Here is a 13,856-nt window from a genome sequence, read left to right on the forward strand (position 1 = left end):
AATAGTAGTAGCAACGACAGCACTAGTCGCGGTACTGGTGGCACCACCTGTCTGCCTTTGCGCCAGCTCCTTATCTTCCCCCAACTAATTGGGTGATGCACCCAAGCGGGTTATGAGCACAGCAAATCACTGTCAACGTCTGCCTGCCGTTTTGGAGGATCTCCATAATCCGAGCTCTCCAGCATTTACTGATGTTTATGTTCCCCGCATAACTCACAGCCACTTCCCTTACGGCAATCACGCATTCATCATCATCACCTTACAACAAGCGCCACAACCTCATTAGCAACGAAATTAAACTCGCTGTAATTTTTACGCTGGATTCTAGAGGGAGTAACCGTGCTTCTCTAACATACGATGCCTAGTTAAGCGAAGCAGGAACCGAGCTGGAGCTCCGCTAACGACCCTTAGAAAAACGCACCGGGTTCGATTCTCTGTACATAATATTTTCAGATTACCGAAGCTCCATTGTCTGTGTACTTCTTTAAAGTAAGTTAAATAAACAGAGAGTTACAATAATAACTGCAATCCTCAATTATAATCCATGCTACATAGTTAAGTCTCAAAACAGAATGTCAAAAACGTGAGAATACGGAAAGGGAAGAAATAGTATAGCAAGGGCAGAAAGAATACGTATAGCAAGAAACGAGAATAAATAAGAAAGTATTAGAGAAATAAATAGAAAATGAAAAACAAACGTGGGAAAACAAAAAGGAATATGATCAATAAACAAGGGTAGCAAAAGAAGAGAACAGAAAGTGAGAACCAGACTGAAAGGAAAATGAAGAAAGAAAGCTAAAGTAACGCAGAAAAAATAAGAACAAATCAGAAACAAAATAAGAGTGAAAAACAAAGGAAGAAAAAAGTACTATAGAAAAAAATAGGAAAAAGAAAGAAAAGGAAAGACAGAAAGAAAGAAAAGGAAAGAAAGAAAAGGAAGAAAGAAAAAGAAAGGAAAAGAAAGAGAAAGAAAAAGAAAGAAAAGGAAAAAGAAAAAGAAAGAAAGAAATTTAAGAAGTGAAGAGAAAAATTAAAATTAAAAAAGAAAAAATAAAGAAAGAGAAACAAGAAAAGTAAGAAAAAGGAAAAACATAGAGACTTAAGAAAGAAAATGAAAGGAAGAAATAACAAATAAAAGAAAACTGAGCAAAGAAGATAAATGATAAAGAAATAAAAGTAATAAATAAAGGAAGAAAATAAGAAACAAAGAAAAGTAAGATTAAAAAAAGAAAATATGAAAGAAAAGGAAGAAAAATAAGAAGAGAAAGGAATGAAAAAGAAGTGGCAAAAAAGAAAGAAAGAAGGAAAACTAACAGTACATGTAAGGAAAAAGAAAATCAGTAACAAAAGTAAGAAATAAAAAATATGAAGAAAGAAACAATTAACGAAAGCAAGAAATAAAGGAAAATTCGGAAAGATAAAATATGAAATATAGAAAAGTAAGATATCAAGGAAGAAAAATAATAAATAAAAAATAAGAAACAATAGAAGGAAAAATATTAGATAGCATGATAAGAAAGAAAGAAAAATAAGAAAATACCGTTAGAAATAAACAGATAAAGATAAGAAAAGAAAGAAAGAAAGAAAGAAAGAAAAGCAAGAATAAAAGATAGGCCTAAATTAAAAGAAGAAGCAAGAAAAAACGAAAGTAAGAGAAAAGAAGCTAAAATATTAAGAATAGTGAGAAAGTAAGAAAGAAATAAAGATAAAAGAAATTCAAGAGAATGTAATAAAGAAAGAAGCAAAGAAAGGGAAAATGAAGAAAGAGAGGAAGCAAAATAATCAAACGGGAAGTAAAGAAGAAATTCACAAAATTAAAATGAGGAAAGTACGAATATGAAAGAAAATAAAATATGTGAGGAAGAATTAAATAATGAGAGAAATAACGAACAAATAAAAGAAAAGCGGAAGAAAGAAAATAAGAACAATTAATGAGGAAGGGAATAGGGAAATTTAAACAATGCATGTGTTAACAAGTGAAAAAAAAGCCAAAACAGAAAAACCTATAGACAAAATACTCATTATTAAACCCAGCTGTCTTAAAGTAGATAAAGCAATTAACTCTTATTTGTGTAACACATTTATTTATGAATGGTTGATCCAATTTTGTTGGTTATAAGATTAAATTACCTTAGGGATAACAGCGTAATAGCGACATGAAGTCATACAAATAAAAATAAATTCAACAGGAAGTGAAATAAGAAAGAACGAAAGAAAAAAGAAACCAAGATTAAGTAACTTCGAAGCGCGCCGTCAAACAATTGTCCCCGAGTACTGAAATCAGTCTTGGAGAGAGGAGAAGTGGACCTTTTGTTTGCTTCTGTAAAAAGCTGGAGGACGTCCTCACACCTGAAAGGAGGACACGTCCCGGCCTAGGAGACCGCAATTTGTTTCAATCGAGCGAGCCAGCAGACGCCCTGCTCGGCAACACATTGCCTCTTGCCGGGAGCAGATGCAGGCACAGTCAGAGGACACGCGTTTCGGGGCACACGAAATCCTTCCAATGTTTCGTCGTTCACGTATAAAACCGTTGCCTATTGAACCACACTGAACAACATAAATAGCTTACGTTTCTCAGAGTTATCATTATTATTATTATTATTATTATTATTATTATTATTAATTATATCATCACCTCTCCTGGTAAACTGAGCTCTTCGGTTCGCTCCATTCTCTCTCGTATGGTAATTACGGAGTTTATAAAAAAAAAAAAAGACATGGATTTAGTATATAAAAAATGAGGTATATTCATGTAAAAGTATATTAATTTCAAAACATTAATTAGTAACCTATCTTCGGGGGGAATGAACAGGACTGAGAAGAAAATCTTGCGGTGTATTTTCACAAGTTTCCACAACACGATAAATTTTAGGGTTAGTAGCCCTAGTGAGTTCTGAATCGTCTCACTGAGCTGGAACAATCTCTAATACATTCACAGTAAGAATGAATAAGACCAATTCGCATTTGTAGAGTCGAAATCACTATTTTCTGATAAAAAGGTAAAGGTAGCCTATCCCCGTCACATGCCATGAAGGCACTTGGGGGGGCATCGAGGTACAGCCCCATGCTTTCAATGACCTCGGCACTAGAATGAGGTAGTGTCATCGTCACCACGCTCCGACCGCCTTTTACCCCCCGGAAAGACCCAGTACTCAATTTTATAGGAGGCTGAGTGAATCTTGGGGCCGTTCTGGAAGTTTGGCAACGAGAAAAATCCCGTCACCACCAGCGATCGAACCCCGGACCTTCCAGTCCGTAGCCAGCTGCATTACCAACTGAGCTACCCGGGCCGCCCACTATTTTCTGATACCAGAATGAATTAGAAAAAACACACATCAACTCACTGTTTATTTCATTTTCCATAGCAACAATAGTGAAACAATAATTGATGACGAAGTTTCTGTGAAAATAAAGTATTTTTTCCTCACTTCTGAATAACCCTACACTTTATGAGTGTCGATTTTAACGAATGAGGGACAGTTGGTGAAATTAGGGCAGAGAAAACATGCTCGAAAACTGAGGGGTCGTATCAGGGCGCTATTACTAGTGTTATTATTATTATTACTAGTATTACTATTATTATTTACTATTATTATTATTTATTATTATTATTATTATTATTTATTATTATTACTACTAGTATTAGTATTATTTCATTATTATTGCTAGTATTATTATTACTAATATTATTACTATTATTATTACTACTACTATTATTACTATTATTATTACTACTACTATTATTACTATTATTATTACTACTACTACTATTACTATTATTATTATTATTATTATTATTATTATTATTATTATTACTACTATTACTATTACTATTATTATTTACTTACAAACGGCTTTTAAGGAACCCGAAGGTTCATTGCCGCCCTCACATAAGCCCGTCATCGGTTCCTAACCTGTGCAAGATTAATCCAGTCTCTATCATCATATCCCACCTCCCTCAAATCCATTTTAATATTATCCTACCATCTACGTTCTTATTGTATGGATTCGTAACAAGTTGTTGTTTACGGTGATGGGTTGTTAGCCCTTCGCCCAACCCCCAAGCTGGAGAACCATTATTATTATTATTATTATTATTATTCCCCTATTATTATTCAGGTAAATTCAGGGTAGAATGGATTTGACACGAGCACCTCAGCTTATACGCCCATAGCTCTAGCACTAAGACGTGGCGGAATTTGTACCCGGACTCCGGCGTGGGAAGCCGACGCTCTAGCAGTCCGTTATAGACATTGTTTTGTATGTTAAAATAGATGCTGAAACTTTCTATGTTCTTCGTATTATAAAACAAATAGCAACCGTACTGTCAGCACTCGAGTATTCTTGCATAACCGTATGAATGGCTGGTTCTGTCAAACTGTTAAAACCGGTTTACATGTGTTGGGAGTATTGAGTAAACATTAATATTAGGCCTACTATGTAAGCAAGCGCGTGCGCGTGCGCATGCTCATTCATTCACGCCGACAAGTGACTAACGAAGCACTCTTTTTTCTAATTACCGTAACAATATATACGGCTTATACATAATAATAATAATAATAATAATAATAATAATAATAATAATAATAATAATAATAATAATAATAATAAGAACAATAACAATAATAATAATAATAATAATAGTATTTACATTTTTCAAACATTAACGTAATAGTACAGCTATTGATAGAACGATTTTTACCTTTATCTGTGTGGACGCAAGATGCACTGACTGTAATGCAACCCACTTCTAGAAGCTTACGAGATGTTTTCACAGCGAACGTAGGGGAGCGACTGCTCCAGTATCTCCCCAACACGTCGCAACTCTGTATTAGCGAATATTCGAGATGCTTCTGGAGTAAAATAAAATCCTAAAAGTCAAAGTAACATCCCACTGCCGTAGTTCATCGATATCGAAAAAGCCACCGGCATAGTTCAGATTACAGAAGCGTTAGCCCACTGACCCGGAGCTGCGATCAGGCGTGGGTTCGATTCCCGCTTGGTTTTCCGAGGTTTTCGCCAAGTGTAAAGCGAATTTTAGGCAAGCTCATGGCGAATCCTCAGCCCCATCTCGTCAAATACCATCTCACTATCACCAATTCAATCGACGCTAAATAACCTAGTTGATACAGCGTCGTTAACCCTTTCTGACATGAATTTATGGGTACACAAGGTCATAGAGACACTCTGGAGAAACAAAAAAAAATAAATAAAACAATCCTCTTCCTAATAACAGCTGGCAAAGGAACTGGTGGGTGCTGCACTCTATCGGTAAAGAACGAAACTAATTCAGAGGATACCGAATGAAATCATCAGGCAAATCATAGGAGTCAGAGAATACAGAAATGTTTGTGATTCCAAATGGACTCATTCGAACGGAGAGGGTTAAATCACCAACTAAAATAAGATTATACATATATATATATATATATATATATATATATATATATATATACATACTTTACATTTCAAGACACTCGTGAACAATAAGGAAGACCGAGTTTTCACTGATCTTAAGACAACTTTATTCGATTCCTGGATGCTCTGATGGCGAACAAGCGATGTCCGAAAATCCTTAGTTTTTTAGTTATTAATGAAAGAACAATATAATGAAACATATGTTAGATATTGTCAACGTGGTAGCAAGTGTTGCAACTTTAATCAATTCAGAAAGTCATAACAATGAAAGTTTATGTTCAACATCTTTCGAGGCACAATCCAACAACTTAAGTTTGTAATCGATAATAATATTTATTTTGTTAGATAATCGAATGATGTTATCGATACAAGCCTGCTGATGCACCCATTATATCCTAGATGGCTATGTGTTGCCAAGGAAACTTGTTTACTACAGGAGAAGATTTTGAACATTTGTTATAAGTTTCTGAACTGATTAAAGTTGCAACACTTGCTACCAAGCTGACAATATCTAACAGATGTTTCATTATGTTCTTTCATTAATAACTAAAAAACTATGTTCATATGAACTTTTTTTCTTGTTTCAGTGTGAGGAACATGGCCCCAAAGTTTGTCAAAGTATTTCTGAAACACTCTGTATATGAATATGGCTTCGATTCTGTAATTTATTTATAAAAGAGTATTATACTCCTAAGTATAAGACTTTGATCCTATAATCTTCTGCATAAACAACGTATGAGGCTTATTCATAATAATTTGTAACGTAATTCACTCTGATATCTCGGATGATATAATACGAGCTTCAACTTCAAGTGATGTGTAGTTAAAAATTTAGATATAGCACTATTTTAAATTCATTTTTGAAGAAGGAAAAAAAAGAGGCTAACGGTATGGACCTACAATCTACATTATTTCGAAATATATTCTTAAAAGCGTGAGTACGTAGTCCATATGTTTCTGCTGGAATAACAGGCCCATTTTCTCGTGTTTTTTTAGTCTCAGCACCATTTTAGCATCCTGTAGAGTACAAATGTCGATACATAGGGAAAAAAAAAAAAACAAAGGAACAAATCCGTCACATAAATTTCCTCTCCATGGAAACCACTGCATTACGTACTTCGAGTATGAAACTTTGATTAAGGATGAAGCCGAAGGTACCTTCGAAGGAAACCGTGTAATCAATACAGTCGCAAATCCAAGACACGGTGAAAGCCCTGCTTCCAAACTATTCTAGAAGCTGGTCGTGATTTGCTGCATCTTGGTTAATTAAACTGATGTAAAGATCTGTGCCTGAAAGGGAACCTTTCATGTCCAGTCTGCCAGGCAATCAACTCCGTACAATGAATGTTAATTTTATCTCTGTCGCAGGGTACATCCCACTAATCAATGAACAAAATAAGACTCTGAAGAAACAATATGACACAATGCAAGAACGACTTGTACGATTCCTCCCAGTCAATTACTTGAGTGGTCCTCTGGGCTACGATAAGAAGACTGTAAAGCCTCCGCGACCGAGTGTAGGATTTTCAGGTCGCAAACACGGACCCGAATTTCAGTAAAGATCAGTGAAATTTATGTAGCTGAAGACGATGTACCTTCGCTGTATTATTAACTCATAAACAAAGATTAATTATATGGGTGATATGATGATTATTATATCGTATTTGTATTGAATTGTATTTATTAACATTCTATGGTATTCATACATGCTTACAGCTAGAATATGGAACAAGTCAAAAAACTTAATACTATTATAAAGTCTTAATTTACAGTCACAGTCTAGATGAAATATATACAGACGAGATTTACAATATAGTCTACTAGTACAACACAAAGTTTTAGTATCCATTTCATGAAGTGTAACTGAATGTCATGAATTCACCTACAGAATAGAAGGCGTGAGAAATTACGTACTTCTTTAATTTGGCCCTAAATAATTTTATGTTTTGAGTTTCATTTTTTATATCGATAGGGAGGCTATTAAACATATTTACTGCCATATAAGGCACTCCTCTTTGATAGCACGATAGACTTACCGATGGAGTATGAAAGTCATTTTTTGACGTGTATTTATGCTATGAACTGTTGAATTAGTTACAAAGTTTTCACGATTACATACGAGGAAGATTATTAATGAAAAGATATACTGACAATCCATGGGCATTATTTGTAGTTTTTTGAAAATAGCCCTACACGATTCCCTAGATTTGGCACCTACTATTATTCTAATTACTCTTTTTTGTAATAGAAATACTGTATATTGTTACCATCTGTGGAATTTCCCCAGAATATTATTCCAAAACTCATTACCGAGTGGAAGTATGCAAAGTATATTGTTTTTAAGGTATTGATATTTACTATCGCTTGCATAGATCTAATAGCAAAACAAGCTGAATTTAGTTTGGGGGTAATTTCTTTAATATGATTTTTCCAATTTAACACAAATTATCGATTTTTAAGCCAAGAAATTTGGTTATTGTTTCTAATAAGGATCTATTATTAATTATTGCGCTAGAAAATTGAGACGTTGAATTTGGGCAGGATTTAAATTGAATTATGTTAGTTTTGTTACAATTTAATACTAATTTATTGACTGAGAACCAGTCACATATTTTGGACAGAATTTCCTCTGTTGGAGATTGGAATGTGTTGGAGTTATTGGCTGTAATTACTATACTTGTGTCATCTGCAAATAATATGGGATGACCTACATCTTTTATTAGGGGGGCAAGATCATTTATAAACACTAGAAAAAGTAGGGAGACCTAATATTGATCCTTGAGGAATTCCATTATTAATAGTTCCCCATATGATGATCATGATGATAATTTCATGGAAAGACTTACTGAAACATACCGTACAGCAATTGTTGAGATATTTTACAATATATTCCACACCGGAATCGAAACATCTGTCATACCGTGGGATCAACAGAGAGGTACAGACGGCTGTCACACACTGGTTCAGATTCCAAACAGCAGATTTCTACGACAAGGGGGTACAAAAGTTGATCCCACGGTATGACAAATGTCTCGATTCCGGTGGAGAATATGTTGAAAAATAGTTCAACAATATCTGTATCTGTTGCAATAAATCTTTCCATGAAAATGTATTTTCTTTCTGTAAATATACTTTGTAACAAACAACAGTAACAAATACAAATGACGCTCGGGAGGAAATTAAACCCAGAATAAATATGGGAAATGCTGTTATTATTCGGTTAAGAAGCTTTTGTCGTCTAGTCTGCTGTCAAAAAATCTTAAAGTTAGAATTTATAAAACAGTTATATTACCGGTTGTTCTGTATGGTTGTGAAACTTGGACTCTCACTTCGAGAGAGGAACAGAGAATAAGGTTCTTAAGAAAATATTTGGAGTTAAGAGGAATGAATTTACAGGAGAATGGAGAAAGTTACACAACGCAGAACGTCACGCATTGTATTCTTCACGTGACTCAATTATGAACATTAAATCCAGACGTTTAAGATGGGCAGGGCATGTAGCACGTATGAGCAATTCCAGAAATGCATATAGCGTGTTAGTAGGGAGGCCGGAGGGAAGACGATCTTTGGGGAGGCCGGAGGGAAGAAGACCTTTGGGGAGGCCGGAGGGGAGAAGACCTTTGGGGAGGCCGAGACATAGATGGAAGGATAATATTAAAATGGATTTGAGGGAGGTGATGATAGAGACTGGATTAATCTTGCACAGGGTAGGGATCGATGGCGGGCTTATGTGAGGGCGGCAATGAACCTACGGGTTCCTTAAAAGTAATTTGTAAGTAAGTAAATAAATATAATTTGTTGGACAATAACTTCATTTAGGTCAAAATTACATAAATTCTTTCTTAACAGATTAATTACTGATTAATATTTGATATTTATAATGAAACTACTATCTGTCCATCCTTATTTTTACTATTAATTCCTCTAAATAGAATACAAAACCTCTAATGGCAAAATCTCATTACAATCAGTGCGTACTAGAGAGTTCTTATATAAAAAAATCAATATGTATCTTTGTTCTGGCAATAAAGTATTATTATTATTATTATTATTATTATTATTATTATTATTATTATTATTTTTATTCATGTTCTCATTATATCAATATATTTAAGATTTTTATTTTGCTCCCTGTAACATAATTCTAGTAAACTTCTATTAAATTAATTATCATTTTAACCAACTAGCTATTTCAAGTTAATTATAATTCTTTACATATTGCATATAGACTGAATTGAATTACATTAGCTCATAAATTAAGTTATTAATTTTTCTTATAGGTTTTCTTCTCAATTTAAATAAACATGTACTAGTCGTTAAAACTTAACTGAAGATTATCGCTGGAAAATCTTTTAAGTTTATTGTAAATATTCATAATTTAAATACTTATGTAACTATTGTATTGATTAAGGCTGGTTGAGTGGAAGAGAAGGCCTTATGGACTCAACTCTGCCAGAGAAAATAAAACATTCTATTCTATTTTTCACCATACATTCCACTTGAACTTGCCGAGATTTCAACTCTAACTTCCCACGTGCAAAGTTAACGCTCTTAATGTATTTACATGTTATGCGAAATATCTGTATGTTGATTTCTGATTTAGGACATTAACATTGTATTATTAGGTTTACACTAAGACAGGGGAGGATTCCCGATTATCTGTTTGTCAATTGCTATAATCAGGACAGCAGTATTGCAGGTGAGTATAACGTTACACCGCAGCACTATCTTCATTAACAATCCCATGCACACCACCCACACCATTGCATTGTGCGTACACAGTGTGGGGTTGTAACATGATAGGAGATACATTCTCTCTCTTTACTTCTGCCTCTGGCTACAAGTTCCAACAATGATCTACAGTTAACAACGTACATGTTTTCAGCATATAGAATTTCTAAACTATGGAAGCCTCGGTGTAAAACGATACGAAGTAATGAATTTTGCTTACATTCTATATACGGTTTTGAATTTACAGCTCTACGTGTAGGATGTTACACATTTACTCGAGTAAGAAGCTTTGCAGTTAAGCAGCTGTATAATGAATATGTAAATTATTAAATAATGTTTAGTAATCTTTCACTTTCAAATAATAATAATAATAATAATAATAATAATAATAATAATAATAATAATAACAACAATAATAATTCCCAAGAAACTAGTTCGATTAATTAAAATGTGTCTCAGTGAAACATACAGCAGAGTCCGTATAGGTCAGTTTCTATCTGATGCTTTTCCAATTCACTGCGGGCTAAAGCAGGGAGATGCACTATCACCTTTACTTTTTAACTTCGCTTTAGAATACGCCATTAGAAAAGTTCAGGATAAGAGGCAGGGTTTGGAATTGAACGGGTTACATCAGCTTCTTGTCTATGCGGATGACGTGAATATGTTAGGAGAAAGTCCACAAACGATTAGGGAAAACACGGGAATTTTACTGGAAGCAAGTAAAGCGATCGGTTTGGAAGTAAATCCCGAAAAGACAAAGTATATGATTATGTCTCGTGACCAGAATATTGTACGAAATGGAAATATAAAAATTGGAGATTTATCCTTCGAAGGGGTGGAAAAATTCATATATTTTGGAGCAACAGTAACAAATATAAATGACACTCGGGAGGAAATTAAACGCAGAATAAATATGTGAAATGCGTGTTATTATTCGGTTGAGAAGCTTTTATCATCTAGTCTGCTGTCAAAAAATGTGAAAGTTAGAATTTATAAAACAGTTATATTACCGGTTGTTCTGTATGGTTGTGAAACTTGGACTATCACTCTGAGAGAGGAACATAGGTTAAGGGTGTTTGAGAATAAGGTGCTTAGGAAAATATTTGGGGCTAAGCGGGATGAAGTTACAGGAGAATGGAGAAAGTTACACAACGCAGAACTGCACGCATTGTATTCTTCACCTGACATAATTAGGAACATTAAAACCAGACGTTTGAGATGGGCAGGGCATGTAGCACGTTTGGGCGAATCCAGAAATGCATATAGAGTGTTAGTTGGGAGACCGGAGGGAAAAAGACCTTTGGGGAGGCCGAGACGTAGATGGGAGGATAATATTAAAATGGATTTGAAGGAGGTGAGATATGATGATAGAGACTGGATTAATCTTGCACAGGATAGGGACCGATGGCGGGGTTATGTGAGGGCGGCAATGAACCTTCGGGTTACTTAAAAGCCATTTGTAAGTAAGTAATAATAATAATAATAATAATAATAATAATAATAATAATAATAATAATAATAATATTGGAACTGAACGGGTTACACCAGCAACTTGTTTATGCGGATGGCATCAATATGTTAGGAAAAAAATCCACAAACTATTAGTCTATGGAAAGCACGGGAATTTTACTTCGAGCAAGTAAAGAGATATTTGGAAATAGATCCCGAAAAGAAAACAAAGTAGGCCTATATAATTATGTCTCGTGACCAGAACATAGTACGAAATGGAAATGTAAAAATTGGAATTTATTATTTGAAAAGGTGGAAAAATTGGAGCAATAGTGACACATACATTACATACATACATATATATACATACATACATACATACATACATACATTACATATGTGTTCTGTCCATGGGCAGGTCTTTCACTGCAAACCCAAGTAACAAATGTAACACAAATTAAATGCAAAATAAATATGACAAATGCCTGCTATTATTCGGCTGAGAAGCTTTTGTCATCTAATCTGTTTGAAAAAAAAAAATTAAGTTAGAATTTATAAAACACTTAGGCCTATATTACCGGTTGTTTTGTATGGTTGTTGAAACTTGGACTCTGACTTTGAGAGAGGAACAGAGGTTAAGGGTATATGAGAATAAGGTGCTTAGGAAAATATTTGAGGCTAAGAGGGATGGAGTTACAGCAGAATGGAGAAAGTTACAAAACTCAGAACTGCACGCATTGTATTCTTCACTTGACATAATTAGGAAAATTAAATCCAGAGATGGCAGGGCATATACCACGTATGGGCGAATCCAGAAATGCATATAGTGTTAGTTGGAAGGCCGAAGGGAGAAAGACCTAGTTGGGAGGGTACTATTAAATTGGATTTGAAGGAGGTGCGAAATGATGCTAGGGACTGGACTAATCTTGCTCAGGATAGGGACCGATGACGGGCTTATGTGAGGGCGGCAATGAACCTCCGGGTTCTTTCAAAGCCATTTGTAAGCAAATGTTGTTTTTGTTGCTTTTCTTTTTGCGTGTCACAGATAATGACACTCATACAAGAGGCGATCATTAAGTTTCCGGACTGCCCTGAATGTAGGCAACACACAGGACATAGGAAACAGAAAAGTTATCTAGAACCAGGGAAACACCTGGAATCTATACTAAATGCATCACTTGAAAGGCAGATAAGACTAGCAATAAGGCGTATATGTTGAGAAAGCAGGAAAAATAGCAATAGCTCCACGTGTTTACACAAAATCACGTGTAGAAGCTCATTTCTTAGAGACAATCTGACGCTGTTTGATAGACTGGCTCAACGGACATGGAAGCAATGATTTTCAGTGACATGCGCATATATATTTAATGGCACAGTAAATAAAAGTACAGTTCGGAAATAGCCTATTGAGTATTGATTGCACCTTGTAGTTAAGTTCACTTACGATATATATGAAATCAATGGAATGCGTCAGTTTCCGGCTGCCTGCTGGATTCACACAATAGTCCACTAATACATATGTGCCTTGACGTATCGCAGTTGCTGAATACCAGGTGCAAAAAAATAACAACTACACATTGGCGTACCTCCAAACGCCATGGTTTGCAGGGTTACAAAAAACTGTTTTTAAAAATATGTAGGCCTACAGTTTTATCCGTTTAAATCAACTTTTTTTTTTTTTTTACTATCCAGCTTTTCTGTAACTATGTATATTCTCGTTGGCAGACACCGTGAGAAGAAGAATTAATGCTCCAGCAGTTTAGAGTGGCAATTCTTCTTGTAGCTCCGATGAAGTAATTCTAACAAGAAAATGAACGCACCGTAACTAGATTGAATAAAATAGTAAAAACATCTCATTTCAAAATATTGATAACAAAATCTAAAATAACGTCTTTTAGAGGCATGAATAACATCCAAGGCAAAGAAATTCATCCAAGTATTATGAAAACTGTAGTTTGCAACTAGTAACCACTAAGCCTTCACAGAAGATTGTGACTATATTTCTTCACTATAAAATTAAATAATATTGTTATCAAGATTAGTTCATGTGGAAATTCACGCACGAATAAATTATAGTTTACAATTAATCATAAGCTAATCTTTTACAGAAGATTCTAACGATAATCTTTTACTACAAAAAATTCAGTAATACTGTCCTTCGCTAATGCTTTATGTGGATATTCACCCACGTATAAAATGGTGGTTTAAAACTCATCACCACTAATCTTTTACGGAAAATTATAACCATATTCCTACAC

The 13,856-nt window shown here is 34.6% G+C and overlaps 1 protein-coding gene and 1 pseudogene across 3 annotated transcripts in view; both read right to left on the minus strand.

The window, feature by feature from the left end:
• LOC138694624 (neural-cadherin-like) overlaps nt 1-13,856 on the minus strand; it is a 1,043,497-nt gene that overhangs the window by 969,350 nt on the left and 60,291 nt on the right. The window lies entirely within an intron of this gene.
• Nucleotides 1,929-4,620, minus strand: LOC138709935 (NADH-ubiquinone oxidoreductase chain 5-like; annotated as a pseudogene).

This window comes from Periplaneta americana, chromosome 1, assembly GCF_040183065.1.
Source record: "Periplaneta americana isolate PAMFEO1 chromosome 1, P.americana_PAMFEO1_priV1, whole genome shotgun sequence".
In the NCBI taxonomy this organism is placed as follows: Eukaryota; Metazoa; Arthropoda; class Insecta; order Blattodea; family Blattidae; genus Periplaneta; species Periplaneta americana.